Here is a 23519-nt window from a genome sequence, read left to right on the forward strand (position 1 = left end):
CGAACTATGGAAAGCTAAATCCTCTGTTGGATCTTCCCTGTAGGTACCTAATGTAAATATATTTCTATCTATGTAATGATGTTTTGTGTGTTCTCTATGCTATATGCTTTTCATTCCAGTGTGCTTTTACCTTGATCACGTAGATGCATGCTTTGTTAGGGTCATTCAACAATGGAAACTAGTCTGATTCTAAAGTCCTTGATAGTACGGGATTAAGTTGTTGTGCTATCACGAGGAATCGGGGTACAAGAACTTATTTGTGTATGTGTGTCTTAATGCTGTCTTGGTTGAGTTTAGTCTTATAAGAGGAATCTGTGGACGAGGCTTGATCAGGACTAGGTTAGGCTATCATGAGGAATTGGGGTCTAGCAGTCCAGGAGACAACATAGGAACACATGAGCATTGTTAAATAGAGAACATCCTTTATAGCATCAGGAACCTATGAGGAAGACCAACGCATTCTCTACTTGTTTTTACACAGTATTTCTCTTGTGTGATTTTCTTTCTTTTTGCCTAGATAGCTTAAATACATATTCATAACCACAGTCATATTTTCATACCAGACGCCTATTTATCGAAATAGCTTGCCAGATAACACAAGTTTCCCGAGAGTTCGATACTCGGTTCTTATCATTTTATACTACTTGTGCGATCCGGTACACTTGCAAGACAGAACAGGGCTGAGAGGAGAAGGAAATTGTTGCTAGACAGAACAGTTGCATCCATTGTTGAGGAGGAGACTCATTTTTCTGATTCATTATCACCTGATTCACCATCGTCAAGGGAATCCGCTAATCAATATTCTAAAGCTGTTACCATGGCAGATGAGCATGATCAGAGGACTACCTTTGAGGACTATTCAAGTGGCTCTGTACTGCAATTTTTCACTAGCATTGCATGTCCTGAAGTGCAAGCGCACAACATCACCTACCCATATTCTTTGATCCATCTGATACAAGGGAATTTATTTCAAGGATTACCCAATGAAGATCCCTATGCCCACTTGGCAACATTTATGGAGATTTGCAATACTGTTAAGATTGTCGGTGTACCAGATGAAGCTATCAGACTCAGCCTTTTCTCATTTTCACTGGCAAGAGAGGCTAAGAGGTGGCTCCACTCATTCAAAGGAAACAATCTTAAAACCTGGGAAGAAGTGGTGGAAAAATTTCTAAAGAAGTACTTTCTAGAATCTAAGACTGCTAAAGGGAAGGCAACAATATCTTCATTTCATCAGTTCCCTGATGAATCTTTGAGTGAGGCATTGGAGAGATTCAGAGACTTATTGAAAAGAACTCCCACCCATGGATTCTTCGAGCCAATCCAACTGAATATGTTCATAGATGGGTTGAGACCACAAACCAAGCAATTACTAGATGCATCTACTGGGGAAAAATAAAGCTGAAAACTCCAGAATAAGCAACTGAGCTCATAGAGAACATGTCAGCCAATGATCATGCCATCCTGAGAGACACAACCCATCAACCCACAAAGAAGAGCTTGTTGGAACGAACATCACACGATGCCTTGTTGGCACAAAACAAGTTGCTATCTAAGCAACTTGAGATCCTAACGGAAACACTTGGTAAACTGCCAACTAAACTGTCAATTGGACAACCTGCACATTCTTCTATTTTGTAGGTCACAGGTTGTACCATTTATGGTGAAGCTCATGAGATAGGCCAATGCAATCCCACTAACGATAAATCTCAAGAAATTCATTTCATGGGGAATCAGCAGAGGCAAGGGTACACTCAAGGAGGGTTTTCAAGCTTCCAGCAAGGTCCTTATAATCAGCAAGGACAGTGGAGGACACACCCTGGAAACCAGTTCAATAAAGACCAAGGTGGATCCTCACACAGGCCAATTCAACAAGGGCCTAACATCTTTCATAGGAAAACTAAGTTGGAAGAGACCTTGAATCAGTTTATGCAGGTAACGATGTCGAATCATAAGAGTACTGAGTCAACACTAAAGAACCTTGAGGTACAGATGGGACAACTGGCCAAGCAGATAGTTGATAAGTCATTAAACAACTTTGGAGCAAATACGGAAAATAATCCTAAGGAGGAATGCAAGGCTGTGATGACCAGGAGTAAAAGGTTTGTGGAAGCTGAGGATGAAGAAAATGTGGTAGACAAGGAACAACTGAGTGAAAAGGCAGGTGTTGAGGTTAAGAAAAATGATGTGAAGGGTAAAGAGAATCAGGAAAAAGGGAAGAAAATAATGGTCCAGAATAAAGAAATGGAGGACCAAGAAAAAGAAAAAGAAAGAGAAAAAGAAAAAGAAAATGAGAAAAATGAAAATTAAAAAAAATAAGGTTGCAGAGAAGAGTAGAAGTGGAAAGGCTGTGGAAGAAAGTGTGGAAGTACCATATCCTGTGGTGCCTTCCAAGAAAGAAAAAGATCGTCATTTGGCAAGGTTTTTGGATATTTTCAGGAAACTGGAAATAACCATGCCCTTTGGCGAAGCTCTGTAGAAGATGCCACTCCACTCTAAATTTTTGAAAGATATGTTGACAAGGAAGCACAAGTACATTCATCAGGAAAACATCATAGTGGAAGGAAATTGTAGTGCTGTAATCCAAAAGATCCTTCCACCTAAGCACAAAGATCCTGGGAGTGTAACCATTCCTTGTTCAATAGGAGAAGTCAATGTGGGAAAAGCTCTGATTGATCTGGGAGCCAGCATTAATTTGATGCCACTCTCCATGTGCAGAAGACTGGGAGAGTTGGAGATTATGCCCACTCGAATGACTTTCCAATTAGCTGACCGCTCCATTACCAGGCCCTATGGAATGATTGAAGACGTGTTGGTCAGGGAAAAGCATTTTATCATCCTAGCAGACTTTGTGGTCATGAATATCTCTGAAGATATTGACATCCTTGTAATCTTGGGAAGGCCGTTCATGTTAACTACAAGCTACATAGTTGACATGGGGAAGAGAAAACTAGAGTTAGGTTTTGAAGACCAGAAAATTGATTTCGACTTGTTTGTGGAAGACAAGCCTGCTCCAGAACACAATGTTTGCTTACAAGTAATGGGAGAAGGTCAAGAGGTTCTGAAGGTGAGAACCAAAACATGAGATTGCCTAGAGAGGTAAAAGCGTCAAGCTAATGACATTAAAGAAGCGCTTCTTGGGAGGCAACCCAATTTTAATCTTTGTTGTGTTTGTTTTTACATGCATTTGATCATTAGGAACTTGCTTGATAATCTTTACATGGAGCATATCAGCCTCTCTTTGAATGTGAAATTAAGGGTTTTAATTTCTTGGGAAAGGACTAAGTTATAACTTAGAAAAAAATCTTTTTGAAAATTAGTCCTTTCGCTAAGCGCCTGCTTCTCACTAAGCGCATAATCACTCATGCGCTAAGCCACGAGTTCAAGTGCTTAGCGCACCACCCTGGAACCTGAGGTTGATTATTTCTACTAAGCCAGCAAAGGTTTAGCTAAGCCAAAATCAATTCAAGTTGAATTCTGCTAAGCGACAGACTGATCGCTGAGCGATGGCTTCACCTTGGCTAAGTGAGACCCTATATCGCCAAGCGCTATTCATTGCGGTCAGAATTGAGGGCCATGGGGCTGAGCGCATGATCTGCTGGCTAAGAGGATATTCTTGCAGTTTAAACTGGATTCACTGCAGCTTAGCGCCACTCATGGTCACTGAGCTCAATCGCTTGTGGCAGTATATGTGCTAAGCGATGCTATTGACCGCTTAGCGCCAACTTCTCTGTACCTAAATTGCATAATTTTAGCTAAGCGGACTAAAGCCTGGCTTAGCAAGAATTGCAGGTTTTCTAATCTGCATATCTCACTAAGCGACAACATTCTCACGCTAAGCCAAATTTTGTAAAAAAAAATAATTGAATTTTTAATTTGGCTAAGCGCGAGACCGCTGAGAGGGAAGAAAAATTGAGAAACCAAACGTCTTGTCTTTTTGCTCAGCGAACCGCTCCGCTAAGCAAAAAGAACGAAACGTTCTTAGTGGGTGTAACATCGGTGTTACACCCACTCTTCGAAAATTTGCGCCCCTTCTGCTCCCTTTCTCTCTCAAACTGCTCCCTGTGCGTTTTTGCTTCTTTTACTTTGCATCTACTTGTTTTCATCAAGCATCCGCTGCACAAGTAAGTTATTTGATCTCTATCTTTGTTATTTTATCAAACCTTAGATTAGACAACTCTAGAGTAGGCTTAAACTTTTACGGTTTTGTTGTTTTGGGAATGGTTTAAAGTTGAAACCTTTAGGTTCAATTTGTGCCTGAAAACTATACTCAGGGCTGTGCATGTTCAATCTACTTGGTAGAGGCCCGAAATATGGATGAAAACGTGACACTATTTCTGCATTTTTTCTAGAAAACGCAATGAATTCGCTTAGCGTGCATACCGCGCTAAGTGAGTTCATCAATATTCATTGAATATAAGTGTTTTCCTGAAGAACTCGCTGAGCACTCTTACCGTGCTAAGCGAGTTCTTCCTTGAACATAGGTGTTTATATGAGCACTCGCTAAGTGCGCATTGTGTGCTAAGTGAGTTTATTTCTTGAGGCTGAACATTCATCCGCCTAGTACAGTACCTAGGCTAAGTGAGGCTGATTCGCTAAGCCCAGGTAACTTAGTAAATTCTTTTTTACTGATTGGCCGCGCACTAAGCCGGAATCTCCTGCGCCAAGCAAAAATCCTTGCAGCATTTGCTGAGCTGAGCGTTCCTGTTCGCTAAGCCTCCATAACTTAGTGAAATTTTTGCTCAGTTTAGTGCCACTAAGCGTGGCCTACCCTTGGCTAAGCACAAATCCATGCGGTTGACCTTAGGCATAGTGGGCTCCTCGCCAACTAAGCCAATTTTGCAGACACTGGATTGTAGCAATTTCCGCTAAGCGATACTCTTGTGTCGCTAAGCCTAGTGTTGTTTTTTGTGAAACCCGCTAAGCGACCCATGTTTCGCCAAGCGGGGGTGTGCCTTTTACATAATGCCGCTAAGCGATAATTGTCTCGCTAAGTAGCCATTGTCTTTTTTAAGTGTTATTTTTCAGTTTTTCTCTTTTAATTTTTAATAAATTGAGTCCTGTTTGATTCCTTTGTCTACAGATGTCTTCAAGGAAAAGAAAGAGTGTCAGTTCAAGGCCCACTGCTCAATACGATACACGAAGATTCCATTCCTTTGAGGCCTGGACCAGATATACTGACAATGTGTTGGGAAGACACATATTAGCTGAGAGGAAAGTGGAAATCTATCACACAGAGCTGGATGAATTCAAGGGCGAGCTAGAGAGGCGTAACTTTCACAAGCGCCTCACCAACTTAGCTGATAGTAGCATTGACCTCGCGTTGGTGAAGGAGTTCAACGCCAACCTTTACAGTCCCGAGGGACCTTCACCTGAACAAGTCAGAATCCAGGGCCACATAATAAGGATTGATGCAGGTAGGCTCAATGCCTTTCTAGAAACACCTGTGGTGCTTGCTAAGGGTGAATCTTTGCTCGCCTACTCAAGATATTGCAGGATGCCTACTGACATTAGAGAAATTGAGGCTGCACTGTGCATACCCGGCCAAGGGTTTATTCTAAATGCTGAAGGTCACTCGGGGAATATCCTCAGAAAAGATCTAACCACCCTTGCTCAGGTCTGGAGTGTTCTATCCTACTCCAACCTGGCTCTGACCTCCCACACATCAGATCTGATTATGGATCGAGCTAGGTTAATCTTTGGCCTAGTTACTCAGCTGGACATGAATGTCGGAGCCCTCATTTTTGGGCAGATTACTTCTATGGCCCAGTCTAACTCCTCAAGACTCAGATTTCCTACTCTTATCGCAACTTTATCCAGGACCAAAGGAGTTTCCTCTAACAGTCTTGTCTTTGAACGTCTGAGCCCGGTCATTAATTTGGCCTACATAAGGAAGAATTGTTGGAACCCTAATAAGCCAACAATTATTATTAGGGGGGCCAGAAGACCAAGGGCAAGGCCAGCTAAGGCTCCTTATACATCAGCAGTTCCTCATCTAGCTTCTACATCAGCAGCTCCTTCTTCAACTTGTATTGCAGCAGCTCCTTCTACCCCACCTCCTGCAGATTTCAACGTTTCGAAGCCATGCTTCGAAGCATACATCAGGGGAAGATTATTTTGCTGCAAAGTCTTCAGTTGGTAGCACCTCCAGACTCCATCCCTACAGTAGAGCAATTTAATGAATGGGTAGCTTGGCCAGGGACTCAGCCTCCTCCTCACAGGGACGACGAGGATCCCGCCGCTCAAGTACCACATCAGTCGTGAAAGCATGAAGACATTGAAGTTCTTCCTTTTCTCGTTTAATTCTTTTTTCATTTTCATTTATATATATATATATATACATATATGTATATATATATATATATTATTTTATTTTTATTCTATATATATATATTTTAAGAAGCATAGAAACAGAGGACATCGAGTCCTATGAAGCATAGGGACAAAAGATATTGAAGTTTTTGAGATGAAGACATTGTCGTCTTCGAAAGCGTAAATGATGGCATTGTCGCCTTTTGAAAGCATGCAATGACTGAAGACATCGTCGTCTTCAAAATGTAAATGAGGGTCATTGTCGCCTTTTGAAGGCAGGAAATGACTGAAGACATTGTCATCTTTGAAATGCAAATGAAGGTCATTGTCGCCTTTTGAAAGCATGCAATGACTGAAGACATTGTCATCCTCAAAATGCAGATGAAGGTCATTGTCGCCTTTTGAAAGCATGCAATGACTGAAGACATTGTCGTCTTTGAAATGCAAATGAAGGTCATTGTTGCCTTTTGAAAGCATGCAATGACTGAAGACATCGTTGACTTTGAAATGCAAATGAAGGTCATTATTGCCTTTTGAAAGCATGCAATGAATGAAGACATCGTTGTCTACGAAATGTAAATGAGCAGATGACTATGATTGTCACTGTATGCCAACGGACTTGATTGTCTCTGGAAGGCAAGGTGGAGACTAAAGTAGTCTCTACGTGTCAACGGGCTCGCTTGCGTCTGGCTGACGAAGTGGAGACTGTGATAGTCTCAATCAAAAGATATTGAGTCTTTGACAAAGGGTGCAAATGACCACATTGGTCCCTGCGTGTCAACGAACTCTCTTTCCTTTGGCTGACAAAGGTGCGGATAACCATGAGGTGCCTCTGCGTGTCATCGGACTTGCCGCCTCCAGATGACGAAGGTGCGAATAACCATGAGGTGTCTCTGTTCGCTATCAGACTTGCCATCTACGAATAGCAAAGGTGAGACTAAAGTAGTCTCTATTGAAAGATACTACGGTCTTCGACATAGGGGTGCAGATGACCATGATTGGTCTCTGCGTGTCATCAGACATGCCATCTTTGGATGACGAGAGTAAGACTAAAGTCTCGATCGGAAGATGCTGACAACTCTGGGGAGGCTGCAGATGACCACATTGATCTCTGCGTGTCATCGGACTTGGGGTCTCCAAATGACGAGGTGCGGATAACCGTACGGTGCTCTGCATGCCACCAGACTCTTGGATCGCTGGATAACAAAAGGTGAGATTAAATAGTCTCGACCGGAAGACGCTGACATCTTCGGAAAGGGTGCAGATGATCACATTGGTCTCTTCGTGTCATCATACTTGGGTTCTCGGAATGATGAAGCTACGGACAACCGTAAGGTGTCTCCGTATGCCACTAGACTCTCGGGTCGCTAGATAGCAAAAGGTGAGACTATAATAGTCTTGACCGGAAGACGCTGACATCTTCGTAAAGGGTGCAGATGACCACATTGGTCACTGCGTGTCATCGGACTAGGGGTCTCCGAATGATGAAGGTGTGGATAACCATAAGGTGTCTCTACATGCCACCAGACTCTTAGGTCGCTGGATAGCAAAAGGTGAGACTAAATAGTCTCGGTCGGAAGACGCTGACATCTCTGAGAAGGGTACAAATGACCACATTGGTCTCTGCGTGTCATCGTACATGGGGTCTCCGAATGACGAGGTGCGGATAACCATAAGGTGTCTCTGCATGCCACCGGACTCTTGGGTCGGTGGATAGCAAAAGGTGAGGCTGAATGGTCTCAAGCGAAAGATGCTGACATCTTTGAGAAGGGTGCAGATGACCACAATTGTCTCTACATGTCATCAGACTTGGGGTCTCCGAATAACGAGGTGCGGATAACCGTAAGGTGTCTCTGCATACCACCGGACTCTTGGGTCGCTGGATAGCAAAAAGTGAGATGAAAATATTCTTGACCGAAAGCTGTTGACATCTCCGGAAAGGGTGCAGATGACCACATTGGTTTTTGCGTGTCATTGGACTTGGGGTCTCCGAATGATAAAGGTGCAGATAACCGTAAGGTGTCTCTGCATGCCACCGGACCTCGGGTCACTGGATAGCAAAAGGTGAGACTAAATAGTCTCGGCCGGATGACGCTGACATCTCTAGGAAGGGTGCAGATGACCACATTGGTCAATGCGGGTCATCGGACTTGGGGTTTCCAAATAACGAGGTGCGGATAACCGTAAGGTGTCTCCGAATGCCACTGGACTCTTAGGTCGGTGGATAGAAAAAGGTGAGAAAAAATAGTCTCGGGCGGAAGACGCTTACATCTCCGAGAAGGATGCAGATGACCACATTGGTCTCTACGTGTCATCGGACTTGGGATCTCCAAATCATGAGGTGCGGATAACCGTAAGGTGTCTCCGCATGCCACCAGACTCTTGGGTCACTGGATAGCAAAAGGTGAGATGAAAATAGTCTCGACCGAAAGATGCTGACATCACCGGAAAGGGTGTAGATGACCACATTGGTCTCTGCGTGTCGTCGGGCTTGGGGTGCCCGAATGATGAAGGTTCGGATAACTGTAAGGTGTCTCCGCATGCCACTGGACTCTCGGGTTGCGGCATAGCAACGGGTTAGACAAAAGAGTCTCGACTAGGAGATGCTGACATCTCTCGAAAGGGTGCAGATGACCACATTGGTCTCTGCGATTCATCGGATTTGGGGTCTCTGAATGACGAAGATGCAGATAACCGTAAGGTGTCTCTACATGCCACCGAACTCTCGGGTCGCTGGATAGAAAAAGGTGAGACTACATAGTCTCAGCTGGAAGACGCTGACATCTCCCAGAAGGGTGCAAATGACCACATTGGTCTCTGCGTGTCATCGGACTAGGGGTTTCCGAATGACGAAGGTGCGGATAACCGTAAGGTGTCTCTGCATACCACCGGACTCTTGGGTCGCTGGATAGCAAAAGGTGAGACGAAAATATTCTTGACCGAAAGCTATTGACATCTATGGAAAGGGTGCAGATGACCACATTGGTTTCTGCGTGTCATCGGACATGGGGTCTCCGAATGATGAAGGTGTGGATAACCGTAAGGTCTCTCTGGATGCCACCGGACTCTCGGGTCACTGGATAGCAAAAGGTGAGAATAAATAGTCTCGGCCGGATGACGCTGACATCTCTAGGAAGGGTGCTGTCGCAACCTACCCTTCGGCGGGAGGGCGACGCGTGACTCGCGGGTGCGTGTTCCAAGAAAGGAATACGCGCGGAGTCGCCACAAATGTTTATCTGTGGAAAACGTTGAAAAAACCGAAGAAAACCGGTCATGAAGAATATTCCAGATTCGGGAGTTGTGTTTATGTTTGAGAAAGGTATTAACACCTCTCACGTTTGTCCCAAAGGACAACAACAACCTTAAATTAGAATCGTGTGAAATTGTGTATCGAAACTTTATTTCTTTTTTATTTTTGAGGTCAACAAAAGCGGGGCTCTTGCTCCTACGTACCCTCCATCGAAGAGGAAATCAGACCTACGTAGTTCTTTCTAAAGAGCGAATCAAGCGATTCTTTTTACTTGGAAGGAGGTCCTTTTAAGGCGTTGGACCTTAAAATGACCCATTTTTACTTGGTGAGAAAAACTGAGGTATTGAACCTTAAAATCCTTTTTAGTGATTTTTTGCGGACGAGCTTGACTTTGCGAGTTGATTTTAGCCTTAGTTTCACTTTAGTTATTAGTCAATTCAACTAAGAAAGAGAAACTCCAAAGAGAAACGTCCGATGGATTTTTTTGGTTTATTTTACTAAAAGATATTTTTTTGATTATTATATTATTATTTTACCTCTTTTTGGTTTCCAACGTGGTTATGGCATGACCGAACGGTCGGATTTCATTTTAATAGAAATTAACGGATGTTACAAATCAAATGATTGGTGGAAATTTATTTTATTTTTTTATTAGGCGAGAAAATGACTCAAGTAAATGACTAAAGCACGTCAAAAGGGGCTACGGAAAGTAAATGAAACGAGAATAAAAGTACGCGAAACAAATGGGGACCACCAAGGGTACATAGAATGAATTGAAAAGTTCAATTTCGGGAACTTACCAGTTGAAGACCGAAGAACGATGAAGAACGGTTGAAAATCTTCGCGAAATCACCCACGGAAACGTTACGGAAGCCCCTCAGCTTGGATTTTCTTCATGGAAACAATTTTCTTCACTAATTTTAAGTGATTACAAAGTACCAGAAGGGCTGAACATTTTTGTTCTTCCTTCCTTCCCCTATTTATAGGAAAAGGAAGGAGATGCTTGCCACCCAGCTCACCCAGGCGAGCTAGGTTGCTTCCTGCAGAAGGAACCGCCTTCTGGAGGAACATCCTGGAAGGCCCGCCTGGTTTCTATTTGAACCCCCATTTTTACTAAATACACCCCTGCCCTTTTTTGGTGATTCTTTTTCTGTAAAGTTACGGAAACTTACGAATTTCGTAACGATACTTGTTTTCTTTCCGTAATGTTGCGGAACCTTACAGATTACGTAATCATCCCTTTTTTGCCTTCTGGAACGTTATGGAACTTTACGGATTGCGCACTAACACTTCCGTTTAATTTTTGGCATGTCACGGAACTTCATGGATTGTGCTACAACGCTTTTCTTTTGGCTTCCAGCATGTCTCAAAACTTCACAAATTGCCTAACGATGGGTGCCAAATACCTCGAAGTGGTCAAACGAGGGTCGCATCCCAACAACGAATGGTCCCCAGACGAAATTAGGGTATGACAGTTGCCCCTCTTTACTTGTCTTTTATTGGAGATAAAAGGGAAGTAAAGATAAGACACTAATTTCGTTCGAGCGAAACACCATTCGGCCAGTGAACCTCCCTGCCAGCGGAACCTGCAAAAATTTGAAAATGATCAGTACCAACACATCATCCTGATACTGTCGAATTTGTTCCTCTTGGTTGATACAAGACGTAGAATGACCATAATTTGTCTCTGCGTTTTGTTGGACAATATCAATCCTGGGCGGCGAGACACAGAATGACCATAATTTGTCTCTGCGTGCCATCGGACACGATCGCCTTTGGATGGCGAAAAGGTGCGCGGAATGACCATAATTTGTCTCCGCCCACCTCTCAACTTACTGTCCCCGAATGACAAAGGGCACAGAATCTGTCTCTGCGCGTTTATCACTCGACTTGCGAAATCTGAATGACAAAGGGCGCATAATCTGTCTCTGCGTGTTTACCACCCAACTTGTTGTTCCTGAATGATAAAGGGCGCATAATTCGTCTACGCGCGTTTATCACCCAATTTGTGAAATCTGAATGGCAAAGGGCGCAAAATTCGTCTATGCGCATTTACCACTCAACTTGTTGTTCCTGAATGATAAATGGCGCATAATTTTTCTCTGCGTGTTTACCACCCAACTTGTTGTTCCTGAATGATAAAGGGCGCAGAATTCGTATATGCGCGTTTATCCTCTCAGCTTGCTGCTCTTGAATGATAAAGGGCGCAGAATTCGTCTATGCGCGTTTACCACTCGACTCGCTGCTCCTGAATGATAAAGGACACAGAATCTGTCTCTGCGCGTTTATCACTCATCGAGTGTGCGGATAACCGCATGTCATCAGGCCCGTCGCCTCTGGATGACAAAAGGCGCAGAAGACGACGTTAGTCTCTACGTGCTATCATGCTTTGAGTCTTATGGATAGCAAAAGTATTTTAAAAGTGCGGGACCTAATGGTTCCCGCATGTCATCGGGCCCGCCGCCTTTGGATGACAAAAGGCGCAGAAGACGACTGATGTGCCATCATTTTCTGCTATTTTCTAAACCCTTTTTGTACCATTTTAATTACTGATTGGTCTTAATTGTCAATTAATTAGGCAGTTTTATTATTTGGGCTCATTTAGCTAATTTGATGTTTTTAATCTAATTTCAAGAATTAATGAAACATTGAGCTTAATCCAGATTTTGGTTGTGGACTTGAAGAGGGCAAATAAAGCAGCGCTTACCTTAGTTAATTTCTAATCAGGAAATTTCGCAATTTTATTTTATGTGGTTTAGTGTTTATTTCGTTTTGGGCCAGAGTATTGTAATAGGGCCCAGTGACTTTGAGTGACTTTTTTTAAATAGCAGCCTTGGGATTCGTGCAAGACTATTCTGTTATGTTATTCATTATTCAGAGCTTTGTTGAGGTTTTAGGTTTTTCTGCTTGAATGCTACTGTTTGGTTCTTAATGCAATTTTCCATTTTCTGCTTCTAATAACAATTTCGTTCTTGTTTCTTCTTCTACTTTCATTTACGTTTCTGCTTTTAGTTTCATTTGCGTTTTCTGTTTGAATCTATGGAAGGCTAGATTTTCTGGTGTTGTTTCCTTTTGAGGATGAAACCCAACTCTCTTTGAGGTTTTGTTTATAATGTGGCTTCCTGGCAGTTTCCCCTTCACCAGTTAACCTAAATTCGTGAACATTAATTAGTGCACGCTTCATGTTCGATTAATTGCCTCTGAGCCTAACTTGTGTTCATGCTTAATGGACGAAGGGCTAACTGGTGTATGTGTTGCCTAATCACGTATTGACAACCCTAAGTTGATTTTTGCTTAGTAAATTGAAATAGGGTTGGATTAAGTGGTTAACTGTTGGGGACGAATTCTCCATAACCCAGGATAAGAGAATGGCTTCTGAATCAAAGGAAACAACCCATTTTTAATATTAGTAGTTTCGTATTCCAGTTTACTTGTTCTGTCCTTTAAATCACAAAACAAACAACCCCCCCCAATCGTTACTGTTACTGCAAGTGTATTATGAACATTTGGTTTATCATTGCTCGTTGGGAAACGACCTAGGATCACTTCCTAGTTACTGCATTTTCATGTTTATTTGATTCGGGTACGACCTCGATCAAATTTGGCATCGTTGCCGGGGAGCAGTGTCCAAAGGTTCATAATAGCTAGCGTTGTGTGTTTAAGTCTTTCATGTTTTATGTTTAATTGTTAGTATTGTGTTAGTATGTGTGTTAGTCTTGTTTAATATCCTGGTATTTTGTTTAGTGTGTGTTCTGTTTCAGTTTTCCTATTAAGCGCTTCCCCTGTTTCAGTTTTGGGCGTTTTGCTGTGAATAGTGTTTTGCGACAGACTTAGCGACCACTTTTTCTTGCAGCAAAACAGAGTAGTAGTAGAAATCATGTAGCGACGGATTTTAGCGACCACCCATGTTGAATTATTTGGGATTTTTTGTTTTAGTAGCTAGGGTTGTTATTTTTGGCTGATTTTTTTTGTGGTTACTTCTTTTAATCCATATTTTGTGGAAAAAATAGCTAGAGCCTTTAGTTTGGTCAGATTTGAAAGTTCCAAAAAAGTAGCAAATTTTGTGTTTGTCAAAACTTCAAACGGCCATAACTTTTGCTCCGGTTATCAGAATCACAATTATTATATATGTATTTGGGGTAGAAAATGATTTCCTATGCCATGGGAGCCCTCCGTAGGCCAGCTGAGGTCTCCATCGTCCAAAAATAGTGATTCTGTCAAAAGTTTTTTATTTTTCAAGTTTTATTCACTTATTTTTCTTAACCTACCATTTTTAGCTTCCATAGTTAGACTTTGAATTTTTGCCTGAAATTTTTTGTTCTATCTTCTCATCATTTTATAAGGTTGCTCACAAAATTTCAAGTCATTTGGATATCATTTGAGGGTAGCTGTAGTTCAAACCTACACCTTTATTTACATGACAAGGCAACTAGTTGTGCATGCTGAATGTAGTGTATGACTAGAGGCAATCCATCTGACTTACAACCCTTTGATCCTGAGATTGATAGGACATTTCATAGATTAGTTAGGCATCATTTTATAACTTTTGATCATCCTGAGCATTCCATTACTGGTGAATCTATGCATTCTGTTATTGGTGATTTTGAACATCCTGATTTTGAGCATTCTAATTTTGAACATTCTGAGAACATGACACAACCTCCACCCCGTGAGAGGACTCTAAGGGAAATGGCTGCACCTGATTTCACCTACGAAAGCTTGTGCATCCAATACCCTGATGAGGATGCCTCATATGTTCTTAAAACTGGACTGATTCATTTGCTTCCAAAGTTTCATGGCCTTGCAGGTGAAGACCCGCACAAACATTTGAAGGAATTTCATATTTTCTGCTCCACCATGAAACCCCAAGATGTCCAAGAGGCTCACATATTTCTGAAGGCTTTTCCTCATTCTTTAGAGGGAGTTGCAAAGGACTGGTTGTATTACCTTGCTCCAAGGTCCATCACGAGCTGGGATGACCTTAAGAGAGTGTTCTTAAAAACAGTTTTCCCTGCTTCCAGGACCACAACCATCAGGAAGGATATCTCAGGTATTAGACAACTCAGTGGAGAGAGCCTGTATGAATACTGGGAGAGATTTAAAAAACTATGTGTCAGTTGCCCTCACCATCAGATTTCAGAGCAACTGCTTCTCCAATATTTTTATGAAGGACTTAGTAATATGGAGAGAAGTATGATAGATGCTGCCAGTGGTGAAGCCTTTGGAGACATGACTCCTGCTGAAGCCAGAAATTTAATTGAGAAGATGGCTTCCAACTCCCAGCAGTTTAGCACCAAAAATGATGCTATAGTCATTAGAGGAGTGCATGAGGTAGCTACAAACTCAGCTGCATCATCTGAAACCAAGAAGCTTGAAGGCAAACTGGATGCATTGGTTAACTTGGTAACCCAGCTGGCCTTGAACCAGAAATTTGTACCTGTCGCAAGGGTCTGTAGTTTGTGCTCCTCTGATGACCACCATACAGACCTTTGCCCTTCCATGCAGCAACCTGGAGCAATTGAGCAGCCCAAAGCTTGTGTTGCAAACATTTACAATAGACCTCCTCAACCTCAGCAGCAAAATCAACCACAACAGAACAATTATGACCTCTCCAGCAACAGATACAACCCTGGATGGAGGAATCACCCTAATCTCAGATGGTCTAGCCCTCAGCAACAACAACAGCAGTCTGCTCCTTCCTTCCAAAATGCTGCTGGCCTAAGCAGACCATACATTCCTCCACCAATCCAACAACAGCAACAGCCCCAGAAACAACCAACAGTTGAGGCTCCTCCGCAACCTTCCCTCGAAGAACTTGTGAGGCAAATGACCATATAGAACATGCAGTTTCAACAAGAGACCAGAGCCTCCATTCAGAGCTTAACCAATCAGATGGGACAATTGGCTACACAATTAAATCAACAACAGTCCCAGAATTTTGACAAGCTGCCTTCTCAATCTTTCCAAAATCCCAAAAATGTCAGTGCCATTTCATTGAGGTCGGGAAAGCAGTGTCAAGGACCTCAACCTGTAGCACCTTCCTCATTTGCTAATGAACCTGTTAAACTTCACTCTACTCCAGAAAAAGGTGATGACAAAAATTTACCTAACAATTTCTGTGCAGGTGAATCTTCCACTGGTAATTCTGATTTGCAGAAGCAGCACATCCCTCCTCTTCCATTCCCTCCAAGAGCAATTTCCAACAAAAAAATGGAAGAGGAAGAGAAAGAGATCTTGGAAACATTTAGAAAAGTAGAGGTAAACATACCTCTGCTGGATGCAATAAAGAAAATTCCAAGATATGCTAAATTCTTGAAGGAGCTGTGCACTAATAAGCAGAAGCTTAAAGGAAGTGAACAAATTAGCATGGGCAGAAATGTCTCCGCATTGATTGGTAAATCTGTTCCCCAAATTCCTGAAAAATGTAAAGATCCAGGTACATTCAGCATACCTTGTATTATAGGGAATAGTAAGTTTGACAATGCCATGCTAGATTTAGGAGCTTCTGTTAGTGTTATGCCTCTGTCTATTTTTAATTCTCTATCTCTAGGTCCCTTGCAGTCAACTGATGTGGTAATTCATTTAGCTAATAGAAGTGTTGCCTATCCTGTTGGTTTCATAGAAGATGTCTTAGTTAGAGTTGGTGAACTGATTTTCCCTGTTGATTTTTATATTTTGAATATGGAGGATGGGTTTTCTCAAGGATCAGTTCTCATCATTTTAGGCAGACCCTTTATGAAAATTGCTAGAACTAAGATTGATGTATATGCAGACACACTATCCATGGAGTTTGGTGATATAACTGTTCATTTTAATATTCTGGATGCTATGAAATACCCATCTGAAGATCTTTCTGTATTTCGTGCTAAAATAATTGACCATGTTGTTGATGAATACATGACTGATCTTTACTCTAATCTGCATGCCTCTCACTCTTCATGCATTGAGTCTAAAATTGTACTTGATCATATGTCTGAATTTGATGCTGAGAGTGAATCTGAAAGTGATATTGATTGCATGTCTGGTGGTGGCGTTTTACCTCTCGAGATTGATTTTATAGAGTTAGATAGGACTAACCATGTTTCAGGAAGTACACATACCTCTGACTTTCTTTATGATGTACAGCCTGAGAAACCATCTCCTTCTACCACTATCCAGCCGACCACACTAGAATTGAAGCCTCTGCCATCAAATTTAAAATACGCTTACTTGGATGATAACAAAAGTTTTCCAGTGATTATATCTGCCTCCCTTGCTGGTGAGCAAGAGGAGAAGTTGTTGTCTGTTCTCAAGAAGCATAAGAAGGCTATAGGCTGGACCCTGGCGGATATTCCTGGTATTAGCCCATCCACATGTATGCATCGAATAAATTTAGAGGATGGAGCTAAACCAGTAAGACAGCCACAATAGAAGACTCAACCCGGTGATTCTTGATGTAGTGAAGAAGGAGATAACCAAGCTTTTGCAAGTTGGAATCATTTATCCTATCTCCGACAGCCAATGGGTGAGTCCCGTCCAGGTAGTCCCGAAGAAGACCGGCCTCACAGTGATAAAAAATGAGAAGGAGGAGTTGATTGCTACTTGGGTGCAGAACAATTGGAGAGTTTGCATTGACTATAGGAGGCTAAACCAGGTTACCAAAAAGGACCATTTTCCCCTGCCATTCATTGACCAGATGCTTGAACGCCTGGCAGGTAAATCTCACTATTGTTTCGTTGATGGCTTTTCTGGTTATATGTAAATTACTATTGCTCCTGAGGATCAGGAAAATACCACATTCACTTGCCCCTTCGGCACTTTTGCCTATAGGAGGATGCCTTTCGGCCTGTGCAATGCCCCTGGTACCTTCCAACGGTGCATGATTAGTATTTTCAGTGATTTCTTAGAAAATTGCATAGAGGTGTTTATGGATGATTTCACTGTGTATGGATCCTCGTTTGATGGTTGTTTGGATAGTTTGGAAAAAGTTTTGAATAGATGCATTGAAACTAACCTTGTTCTAAATTTTGAAAAATGTCATTTTATGGTTGAGCAAGGTATAGTTTTAGGCCACATTATTTCCAATAAGGGTATTGAAGTAGATCCTCCAAAAATTTTTGTTATTTAACAATTGCCTTACCCCTCTTGTGTGCGAGAGGTGCGATCTTTTCTTGGTCATGCAGGATTCTACAGGCGCTTTATAAGGGATTTTAGCAAAGTAGCCCTTCCACTATCCAACTTGTTGCAAAAGGAGGTGGAGTTTGACTTTAATGACAGATGCAAAGAGGCTTTTGATTGCCTCAAAAGAGCGCTGACTACTACCCCCATTATCCAGGCACCCGATTGGACAACCCCTTTTGAGCTTATGTGTGATCCATCAAATTATGCATTGGGGGCTGTCTTTGCTCAGAAAATTGATAAATTGTCCAGGGTGATATACTATGCTTCTAGGACTTTAGATGCTGCCCAAGCGAATTATACTACCACTGAGAAGGAGCTTCTAGCCATAGTTTTTGCTCTTGAAAAATTTCGATCTTATTTGCTTGGTACCCACATTATTGTTTATATTGACCATGCAGCTCTAAAGTACTTGTTGAAGAAGGTTGATTCTAAGCCTAGGTTGATCCGATGGGTGCTCTGGCTCCAAGAGTTTGACTTGGATATCTGTGATAGGAGCAGAGCACAAAATTTAGTTGCTGATCATTTGAGTCGGATTGAACGGGTAACAGATGCAGATTCACCCATTCGGGATGATTTCCCGGATGATCATTTGTATATACTGTATAGTATTTCTAGCTCTCTTTCTACTCCCTGGTTTGCTAACATTGTCAATTATTTAGTTGCTTCTGTTTTTCCTCCCTTAGCATCTAAGGCCCAAAAAGATAAAATTAAAAGTGATGCTAAGCATTTTATTTGGGATGACCCCTACTTGTGGAAATTGTGCAGTGATCAGGTCATTGGACGGTGCATTCCAGATCATGAGACTGACTCAGTCCTGCAGTTCTATCATTCTTCCGCATTGGGAGGTCATCTGGGTGTTCAAAGGACAGCTCACCAAGTGCTTGATTGTGGTTTTTATTGGCCCACCATCGTTAAAGATGCATGGAAGATCTGCAGCACTTGTGAGCAGTGTCAGAGAGCAGGAAATACACTTACATGGCGACAACAAATGCCTCAGCAACCTATGCTATTCTGTGAGGTGTTTGATGTCTGGGGTATAGATTTCATGGGCCCTTTTCCTGTCTCTTTTGGTTATGTTTACATTCTCGTTGCAGTTGACTATGTTTCAAAATGGGTGGAAGCCAAGCCCACTAGAACTAATGATGCTAAAGTTGTTGCAGATTTTGTCAGGTCTAATCTGTTTTGTAGGTTTGGAGTACCTAAAGCAATTGTTAGTGATCAAGGAACCCATTTTTGCAACAGAACAATGCATGCCCTGCTTAAAAAGTATGGGGTGGTACACAGGGTATCCACACCATACCACCCCCAGACCAATGGACAGACAGAAATTTCTAATAGGGAGATCAAGAGAATTTTAGAGAAGATTGTGAAGCCAAGCAGGAAAGATTGGAGTACCAGGCTTGATGATGCTCTCTGGGCACATCGAACTGCCTACAAAGCACCCATAGGAATGTCTCCTTATCGGGTTGTCTTTGGAAAGGCATGTCATCTTCCAGTGGAAATTGAGCACATGGCATACTGGGCAGTGAAGACTTGCAACTTCTCTATGGATCAAGCTGGTGTGGAAAGAAAGTTGCAACTGAGTGAGTTAGATGAAATCCGCCTAGAAGCCTACGAGAATGCCAAGTTCTACAAAGAAAAGACCAAGAAGTTCCATGATAGCATGATAGTTAAGAAGGACTTCATGGTTGGGCAAAAAGTGTTATTGTATAATTCTAGGCCTGGACTCATGAGTGGTAAGTTGAGGTCTAAGTGGATTGGTCCTTTTGTTGTTACTAATGTTTTTCCTTATGGTACAATTGAGATCAAAAGAGACTCCACAAACAAGAGCTTCAAGGTCAACGAACATCGACTTAAGCCATTCCTCATGAACCCTTCTTTAGTGGACGCAGTGGTGGAAGAGACTTCCTTACTCCACCCTACTCTTCCTCCACCATGACTTAGGGAGTTTTTCTTTTCCTGTCTCCTTCTTTGCTTTTATTACACTTGTCCGATTCTATTTGATGATTTAATTGTTTTTAATCTTTTAATTGTGCTACATTGAGGACAATGTGTTGTTTAAGTATGGGGGGGGGGAGTGTTCTTTGGTTTTGCTAGTTTTGTTGGTTTTGTTAATTTGTTAGTTGTGTTAATTTGTTAATGTTGTTAGTTTCGTCGGATTTCTAGTTTAATATTTAGGGTCAATTTTGTGTGCATGTACGACTTTGCATGTTTTTCTTTGAATTATAGGATATGTTCAAGAAATGGGTAATTGTTTTGAAAATAAAAGTTCTTGACATTTTGTGACTTGAAATCCTTGATTCTCCTCTACATGTCATGATAGTTTTGAAAGCTCAATTTGAAAGTGATGAGTTTACCTTTGTGAGAATTTGAGCCATCCATCATCATAATCATTTGGTGTGTTTTGCCCCATTGATTGCTTGCACAATAGCCTTGGCTTGATTCTCGTTGATGCTTCCTAATTCACATGCATATTTGGAAATGATTGAGGCAATTTTGTTCTCATAAGCTTCTAGCCAAATGGACTTACCTTGAATTAATTCCTTTGATAGCCCTTTTGAGCCTTGTTTCCCTTTCCTTGTTTTGAAGCTCACTACAAGCCTTAAATGAAAAACCATGATATCACCATATCCTTAAGAAATTTTGGAGCTTTGGAATTGTTTTGGGAATAAGTGTGGGGGCTTTTTGTTTCATTGGATAACATGTTTTGTTGGCTATGCTTCATGATGTATGTTGGGCCATACTTGATGTACATTGTATATTGGTTAAATGTTGGACATGCTGAATGAGATGTTGTTTCTCAAAGGCTACGTACGTAAAAAAAAAAAACAAACAAACAAAAAAAATAGAAAAAGAAAAAGAAAAGCAATAAAGTTGAGTGAATAAGATCTTAAATGACAAAAGAATGATGAGACTCTTGGTTCTACTCTTTATGTTTAAATTTTATCTTTACTTCTTTTTATTTTCTTAATTTTTCTTAATATGCACTTATTCCCCATTGCTCCTCTATTCCTTTGGGATTCAGCCACTTATTCCATATTTTTCCATACCTTGTCCTTCGCTCCATTACAACCTTAAAAGACCTTTTGATCCTCATGTGCTTGTGTTTATGGGTTGATTGTCAATTTTAGAATCTTGCCAAGTTTATGTGGTGTTTGTTTTCATGGGTGCTTTGAGGGTAAATAGTAGCCTAGACACTTGAGAGATAGAGTGTATATCTTGTGAGGCTTTATCACTTTTCATTCTTGAGCTGATTAACTATTTTGCCATGATTGGGTTGCTTGGATGATTTTCATGAATGTCTTTACTTTTCGGATCTCCTTATGTTAGATGTTACCCATTCCTTTCATTCCTTGATGTTCATTGAGAAATATGTGAATGTTTTCGTTTGTCTCTCTTTGATATCCTTGGATTTTGTTCTTTGTTTCATTTTGCCCAGGAGTGCAAAAGGCTAAGTATGGGGGGTTTTGATGTGCCATCATTTTCTTCTATTTTCTAAACCCTTTTTGCACCATTTTAATTACTGATTGGTCTTAATTGTCAATTAATTAGGCAGTTTTATTATTTGGGCTCATTTAGCTAATTTGATATTTTTAATCTAATTTCAGGAATTAATGAAACATTGAGCTTAATCCGGATTTTGGTTGTGGACTTGAAGAGGGCAAATAAAACAGCGCTTACCTTAGTTAATTTCTAATTAGTAAATTTCGCAATTTTATTTTATGTGGTTCAGTGTTTATTTCGTTTTGGGCCAGAGTATTATAATAGGGCCCAGTGACTTTGAGTGACTCTTTTTAAATAACAGCCTTGGGATTCGTGCAAGGCTATTTTGTTATGTTATTCATTATTCAGAGCTTTGTTGAGGTTTTAGGTTTTTCTGCTTGAATGCTACTGTTTGGTTCTTAATGCAATTTTCCATTTTCTGCTTCTAGTAACAATTTCGTTCTTGTTTCTTCTTCTACTTTCATTTACGTTTCTGCTTCATTTACGTTTCTTCTTTTAGTTTCAATTGCGTTTTCTGTTTGAATCTATGGAAGGCTAGATTTTCTGGTGTTGTTTCCTTTTGAGGACGAAGCCCAACTCTCTTTGAGGTTTCGCTTATAATGTGGCTTCCTGGCAGTTTCCCCTTCACCAGTTAACCCAAATTCATGAACATTAATTAGTGCATGCTTCGTGTTCGATTAATTGCTTCTGAGCCTAACTTGCGTTCATACTTAATGGACGAAGGGCTAACTGGCGTATGTGTTGCCTAATCACGTATTGACAACCCTAAGTTGATTTCGCTTAGTAAATTGAAATAGGGTTGGATTAAGTGGTTAACTGTTAGGGACGAATTCTCCATAACCCAGGATAAGAGAATGGCTTCTGAATCAGAGGAAACAACCCATTTTTAATATTAGTAGTTTCGTATTCCAGTTTACTTGTTCTGTCCTTTAAATCACAAAATAGACAAACCCCCCAATCGCTACTGTTACTGCAAGTGTATTATGAACATTTGGTTTATCATTGCTCGTTGGGAAACGACCTAGGATCACTTCCTAGTTACTACATTTTCATGTTTATTTGATTCGGGTACGGCCTCGATCAACGATGTTAGTCTCTGTGTGCTATCATGTTTTGAGTCTTATAGATAGCAAAAGAAAGTGCGGGACCAAATGGTTCCCGCATGTCATCGGGCCCGCCGCCTCTGGATGACAAAAGGCGCAGAAGACGACGTCAGTCTCTGCGTGCTATCATGCTTTGAGTCTTATAGATAGCAAAAGTATTTTAAAAGTGTGGGACCAAATGGTTCCCGCGTGTCATCGGGCCCGCCGCCTCTGGATGACAAAAGGCGCAGAAGACGACATTAGTCTCTGCGTGCTATCATGCATTGAGTCTTACAAATAGCAAAAGAAAGTGCGGGACCAAATGGTTCCCGCATGTCATCGGGCCCGCCGCCTCTGGATGACAAAAGGCACAGAAGACGACGTTTGTCTCTGCATGCTATCATGCTTTGAGTCTTATAGATAGCAAAAGTATTTTAAAAGTGTGGGACCAAATGGTTCCCGCGTGTCATCGGGCCCGCCGCCTCTGGATGACAAAAGGCGCAGAAGACGATGTTAGTCTCTGCGTGCTATCATGCTTTGAGTCTTATAGATAGCAAAAGAAAGTGCTGGACCAAATGGTTCCCACATGTCATCGGGCCCGCCGCCTCTGGATGACAAAAGGCGTAGAAGACGACGTTAGTCTCTGCGTGCTATCATGCTTTGAGTCTTATAGATAGTGAATAGGTGTGGGACCAAATGGTTCCCGCATGTCATCGGGCCCGCCGCCTCTGGATGACAAAAGGCACAAAAGACAACGTTAGTCTCTGCGTGCTATCATGCTTTGAGTCTTATAGATAGCAAAAGAAAGTGCGGGACCAAATGGTTCCCGTATGTCATCGGGCCTGCCGCCTCTAGATGACAAAAGGCGCAGAAGATGACGTTAGTCTCTGCGTGCTATCATGCTTTGAGTCTTATAGATTGCAAAAAGTTTATACGGATAACCGTTAGGGTATTTCTACTTGTCGCATGACTCCAAGGTCAGTATGACAGAGATTGTGGGGCGGCCGAAAAAAGCGAGGCTCTTGCTCCTACGTATCCTCAATGAGGAACTCAGACCTACGTAGTTCTAGATAACTTGTGAGACTAAAAATAGTCTCGGTGTTTTCTTCAGTAAAATGCGAACATGCTTTAGTAAAGAGAGAAAACTTCCAACTAATCAGAGCAACATATGCTTTTCGGATGAAAAAAATGTGTCTACCGGGGAAGGGGAG

The 23519-nt window shown here is 41.6% G+C and overlaps 1 non-coding gene across 1 annotated transcript; it reads right to left on the reverse strand.

The window, feature by feature from the left end:
- Positions 1–14590: 14590 nt before the first annotated feature.
- On the reverse strand, positions 14591–14697 carry LOC112999849 (small nucleolar RNA R71). The gene has a single exon (XR_003265067.1). It is a non-coding gene; the product is annotated as a small nucleolar RNA R71 (small nucleolar RNA).
- Between the last annotated feature and the right edge of the window lie 8822 nt (positions 14698–23519).

This window comes from Glycine max, chromosome 16, assembly GCF_000004515.6.
Source record: "Glycine max cultivar Williams 82 chromosome 16, Glycine_max_v4.0, whole genome shotgun sequence".
NCBI classification, from domain to species: domain Eukaryota; kingdom Viridiplantae; phylum Streptophyta; class Magnoliopsida; order Fabales; family Fabaceae; genus Glycine; species Glycine max.